The sequence below is a fragment of the Mauremys mutica genome, chromosome 12 (genome assembly GCF_020497125.1).
Source record: "Mauremys mutica isolate MM-2020 ecotype Southern chromosome 12, ASM2049712v1, whole genome shotgun sequence".
Lineage (NCBI taxonomy): Eukaryota > Metazoa > Chordata > Testudines > Geoemydidae > Mauremys > Mauremys mutica.
The window spans coordinates 13,695,752-13,701,732 of record NC_059083.1 but is presented as its reverse complement, the minus strand read 5'-3'; positions in this window follow the sequence as shown (position 1 = coordinate 13,701,732).

Genomic DNA, 5,981 nt, shown 5'->3' with positions numbered 1-5,981 from the left:
CTGAGAGAGATAAGCCAGATCAGCTGCCTCAGTGGGCGGAGCCACCACCGCCTGTCCCCGCCCCCCGGAAGTCAAGGGGCGGGACAGGAAGTACAAAAGCCTGGGCCCAGCGCTCAGTTGGAGCCCGACCGCGGGAGGAGACAGACGCTGGTGCCCGAGCTCCTGCCGAACCAAGCCTGCCCCAAGCCCGGTACCCAGAGGACACCTGGTGGAACCTGCCCCTAGCCCGGTACCCCGAGGACGACTGGTCGAGCCTGCCCCGAACCCGGTACCCCGAGGACGACTGGTCGAGCCTGCCCCGAACCCGGTACCCAGAGGAGGACTGGTCGAGCCTGCCCCGAACCCGGTACCCAGAGGAGGACTGGCCAAGCCTGCCCCAAGCTCGGTACCCCGAGGAGGAGTCGAGCCCACCGGTACACCCCTCTCCTGAGGAGCCGATGCTGGTAGACCCCCCGGCTGAAGCCGCAACGACACAGGCACCAGTGGAGGGGGAGAGTGGAAGTGGCCCGGGGATAGCCGACCCCAGTCTGGCTGCCGCTGACCCTGAGCCTATGTCAGTGTGTTGCGGCCAGGATCCCCACTGACTGCAACGGATCCCCGCAGCTGCTAGGGCCCCGGGCTGGGACACAGTGGAGTGGGTGGGCCTGTGTCCCCCCTGCCACCCCACTCATGGGTGGCAGTCTCCCCCTCAACCCCACCGCTTGGGCTTAGGAGCCTGGACTTACCTGAACTGCTGCTCAGCCCTGCCTGAGGGTCTGAGCCCTGCCTCTTGGTGCTGCCCCGCCCTGAGCTAGGGCTTGGGCTTTACAGACTGAACTGCTGCTCAGCCCTGCCTGAGGGTCTGAGCCCTGCCTCTTGGTGCTGCCCCGCCCTGAGCTAGGGCCTGGGCTTTACAGACTGAACTGCTGCTCAGCCCTGCCTGAGGGTCTGAGCCCTGCCTTTGGTTGCTGCCCCGCCCTGAGCTAGGGCCTGGGCTTTACAGACTGAACTGCTGCTCAGCCCTGCCCGAGGGTCTGAGCCCTGCCTCTTGTTGCTGCCCCGCCCTGAGCTAGGGCTTGGGCTTTACAGACTGAACTGCTGCTCAGCCCTGCCTGAGGGTCTGAGCCCTGCCTCTTGGTGCTGCCCCGCCCTGAGCTAGGGCCTGGGCTTTACAGACTGAACTGCTGCTCAGCCCTGCCCGAGGGTCTGAGCCCTGCCTCTTGGTGCTGCCCCGCCCTGAGCTAGGGCTTGGGCTTTACAGACTGAACTACTGCTCAGCCCTGCCCGAGGGTCTGAGCCCTGCCTCTTGGTGCTGCCCCGCCCTGAGCTAGGGCCTGGGCTTTACAGACTGAACTACTGCTCAGCCCTGCCTGAGGGTTTGAGCCCTGCCTTTGGTTGCTGCCCCGCCCTGAGCTAGGGCCTGGGCTTTACAGACTGAACTGCTGCTCAGCCCTGCCTGAGGGTTTGAGCCCTGCCTTTGGTTGCTGCCCCGCCCTGAGCTAGGGCCTGGGCTTTACAGACTGAACTGCTGCTCAGCCCTGCCTGAGGGTCTGAGCCCTGCCTCTTGGTGCTGCCCCGCCCTGAGCTAGGGCCTGGGCTTTACAGACTGAACTGCTGCTCAGCCCTGCCCGAGGGTCTGAGCCCTGCCTCTTGGTGCTGCCCCGCCCTAAGCTAGGGCCTGGGCTTTACAGACTGAACTACTGCTCAGCCCTGCCTGAGGGTCTGAGCCCTGCCTCTTGTTGCTGCCCCGCCCTGAGCTAGGGCTTGGGCTTTACAGACTGAACTACTGCTCAGCCCTGCCTGAGGGTCTGAGCCCTGCCTTTGGTTGCTGCCCTGTCCTGAGCTAGGGCTTGGGCTTTACAGACTGAACTACTGCTCAGCCCTGCCTGAGGGTCTGAGCCCTGCCTTTGGTTGCTGCCCCGCCCTGAGCTAGGGCCTGGGCTTTACAGACTGAACTGCTGCTCAGCCCTGCCTGAGGGTTTGAGCCCTGCCTTTGGTTGCTGCCCCGCCCTGAGCTAGGGCCTGGGCTTTATCGACTGAACTTCTATTCAAGCCTCCTGTAGTGAGGCGGCCTGGATCCCAGGCGCCCGAAGGCGAAGAGCGACCCCTCACCGGAAAAGGGGACCCGCACCCGGACCCTTACACCCCACCATTAATCAAACCCTAATCCCGCCCCATGACTCCTTAGTCCCTCCCACCTGTCACCGGAAGTCCCGCCCCATGGGGGTATTACTTCGTGGTCAAGGCGGCCACATGACTGGAAGCCAGGTGTGTCATGTGACCCCTCTAAGAACTCCTCCCACCACCCTCTACCAATCAGGATGGGTTTCCTCCCGGAAGGACCACCCCAAGAGGAGATTTGACCAATCAGGGTGAGCTCTGGGGTGTGAGGGTGACCCATCCCGACGTGTGTCTTGTGACCCCTCTAAGAACTCCTCTCACTGCCCTCAACCAATTAGGATCAGTTTTGTCCTGACAGGACCACCCCAAGAGGGGATTCTGACCAATCAGGGCGAGTTCTGGGGCAGGGGGACCCGTCCGGGAGTGGGCCGTATGACCCCATTAAGAACTCCTCCCAGGGCCCTCTGCCAATCAGAGTGCAGCACCATCACCTCATAAGTCCCAGCGCTGGACAGACGAGGCCATCTCTCACCAAGGACACATGGTTTAGAAATCGTGGGAAGGCTGCTGAGAGGAAACCTGGACTCCTTCACCACCCCCGTGAGAACTTTGGACTCTGTCTTCACCCCGAGGGTCTTTGACCATCCGCGGAGAAAGCGCTACATCAGCGACAGTGCCGAGGAGGAGGAGGGAGCGACCGAGGGGAGCCCTTTGGCCCAGCCATTGATGGATACGCCGGAACCCGAACCCAAAACCCAACTGCTTGTGAGACACCCCAATGAGCATGGTGGCTTCTCTTTGTCCACCCCCTTAGAGGTGGAATGCGACTGCGGCTCGGGGGAGTCACCGGCGCACAACGTGAACACAGGTAAAGGAATGATTAAGTCAGGGGTGAAAGTAACTTCCAGGACTTACCGGTACTGCTGGAGTCCTGAGGGGGTGTGGCCTCTCAAGATTGAAAGGTCCTGGAGCATCGGCTGTGGCTGGGAGCCCCAGGGCCTTTAAATTCCCCCCGCAGCTCTGGCAGCCGGGTTCGAGCGTGGATTTAAAGGGCCTGGAGCTCCCATGGCTGTGGGGAGCCTGAGCCTTACCCGGCTGGAGCCAGGATTTAAAGGGCCTGGAGCTCCTGCCGCTCCAGAGAGCCCTCAGCCCTTTAATTCCCTGCCCCAGCCTGGGTGCTGGAGCTGCGGGGGGAATTTAAAGAGCTCTGGGCTCCCCGCAGCCGTAGGAGTTCTGAGCCAGAGATGAAAGTAAGCTGGTACGGGCCAGTACAGCATAGTGACAAGAGCCAGTACGCTGTGCTGGACCGCACCGGCTTCCTCAGTGGGGATTTAAAGGGCTCAGAGCTCCGGCAGCTGCGGGGAGCCCAGAACCCTTTAAATCCCTCCTCCCCTCCCACCGCAGCTCCGGCAGCCGGGCTGGGGCTGGGAATTAAAAAGCTCGGTATTCCCTGCAGCGGCAGGAGCTCTGGGCCCTTCAAATCCTGGCCCCAGCCCGGCAATGCTCTGGCTCCCTGCAACCGTGGCAGCTCCGCGCCCTTTAAATCCACACCCGAATCCGGCTGCCAGAGCTGCGGGGGAATTTTAAAGGGCTCTGGGCTCCCTGTAGCCACGGGAGCTCTGAGCCCTTTAATTCGCAGCCCCAGCCTGGCTTCCAGAGCTGCAGGGGGTATTTAAAGGTCTCTTGGATTCCCGCAGCTGCGGGATCTCCGAGCCCTTTAAATCCTGGCCCAAGCCCAGCTGCCAGATCTGCAGGGGGAAATTAAAGGGCTCTGGGCTCCCCGCAGCCGTGGGATCTCTGAAGCAGAGATGAAAATAAGCCATTATGGTCCAGTACGGCATACCAGGAAGAGCCAATATGCCGTGCCGGACCACACCGGCTTCCTCAGCAGGGATTTGAACGGCTCAGAGCTCTGGCGGCTGCAGGGAGCCCAGAGCCCTTTAATTTTCCCCCGCAGCTCTGGCAGCCGGGCTGGGGCCAGATTTAAAGGGCTCGGTGCTCCCCGCAGCCGTGGGAGCTCCGGGCCCTTTAAATCCACACCGGAATCCGGCTGCCGGAGCTGCGGGGGGAATCTAAAGGGCTCAGGGCTCCGCAGCGGCCTGAGCCCTGGGCCCTTTAAATCAACCCTGGGCTCAGGGGCAAATTAAAGAGCCTGGGGCAAATTAAAGACCCTGGGGCTCCCATCCACAGCTGGTGCTCCAGGACCTTTAAATCTTGAGAGGCCCCACCTCTTCCGGTTGAGGCCATGGCCCCTCAGGATTCCGGCAGTACCGGTAAGTCCTGGAAGTTACTTTCCCCCCTGCTGTGAGCCCTTTAAATCCCAGCCCCAACCCAGCTGCTGGAGCTGCGTGGAGGGGAATTTAAAGGGCTCTGGGCTCCCTTCAGCTGCCGGAGCTCTGAGCCCTTTAAAGCCCTGCTGAGGCTGAGGCGTTGTTAAAGGTCTCCAAGCAGATTCCTGGCTCTTTGGCGGGTCTGGAGGAGGTGTCCTTGTAGCACTGACTAAGCATTGTCAGAAAAGTTGCCCAGGCCTATGGGGGGTGGGGAACCATTTTACAAAACTGAACTTTACCAACTTTCTCACCCACACCTATGTATTCACTTCAAATACAAAACCTCACAGAACAACCCAACCAATAAGCAAAATATATTTACTGGGCTTCATCCATCCATCAGTCACTGATGCTGGTGAATTTTCCCTTTCAGCTGTCTCGTTCCCTTTTCTTCTGAGCTTGTTTTCCCTCTGCTCTAGGGATCTCTCATGTTTCCACCGTACTGTGGAGCAAACAGCATTATTATAAAACACAGGAAACCCTCTTGTAAACTTCAAAACTAAATATTCATTAGGGGTTTTTTTTCTGTTTAACAAGTCACAGCTTTAAACCAAATCACCCAGTTCAGGCTGTACGACAAACAGGTTTTGAGTTTATTTCTACCACTTAAAACGTAAAACAAAAAACAACAAACAACAAAAACCTCAAAAACATTTTTTAAAATACATCTCAATTTGCAGAATAAAAACCAAACTGCTTTTAAAATCCATTTTAATCCACATTTTGCACAGGAAAAAAACCCCTGTTGGTTTGAAAACAAACCAAGTACTTTTACACCCTACACCTATGCCTTGCCCAAGACCCCTCTCACACACAAATCAGCAGCTTTAGAAACACAACCAAACCAAGATTGCCTCCATATACTTTTCAATAACACCCCTCCCCCCACATGCTTTTAAAAACCAGTTGCAAAAAAGTTCCCTTTCACTAAGGGATCCAGTGTTGCAGGCACATGCTGGTCCTGTTCCCTCCATGTGTGTTTGGGCCTTCAGGTTAAAGAACAAGCAAAAATGTTAGTGACTATTACCACCAAATCCCTATACAAACTGTGTAATAACTAAAGGTTTTAAAAACAATATTAAGCACAACTATAGTTAAAATGGTTTTTACCTTGGCCTGGTGGTGAAGTGCAGCTTAAAGTTACTGGGTCCATCCTAAGCAGATCACGCTGCAATGAAGATAGGCACCATTATTTTCCTAAGACAGCCTGGGCAAAGAGAGGCATTATACAATGTATAGTTTCAGAGTTCAAGCCAGCCAGCCGTACCTCTGTCTGCCGTCCAGCAGCCTTTCAAGAAAGTTTTCTGTTGAAAAGAACAGTCTCCAACAGACCTGAGGTTTTTAGACCATCTTAGCCCATTGTTTCCAACAGACTTCAGCATAGTAGCTAGCAGCTTAATTTAATTCCCCACAAAAGCTCTGAACTAATAGAATCCTTTAAGGACTTTAAGGAACCCGTCCCGCAGCACCCCCTAGTGGTGATCTGGGGTGGGGGACCAAGCTGTGCCCTGCACAACAGGGCTTTTTTTTTTGTTTCTTCTTGTTTTCTTT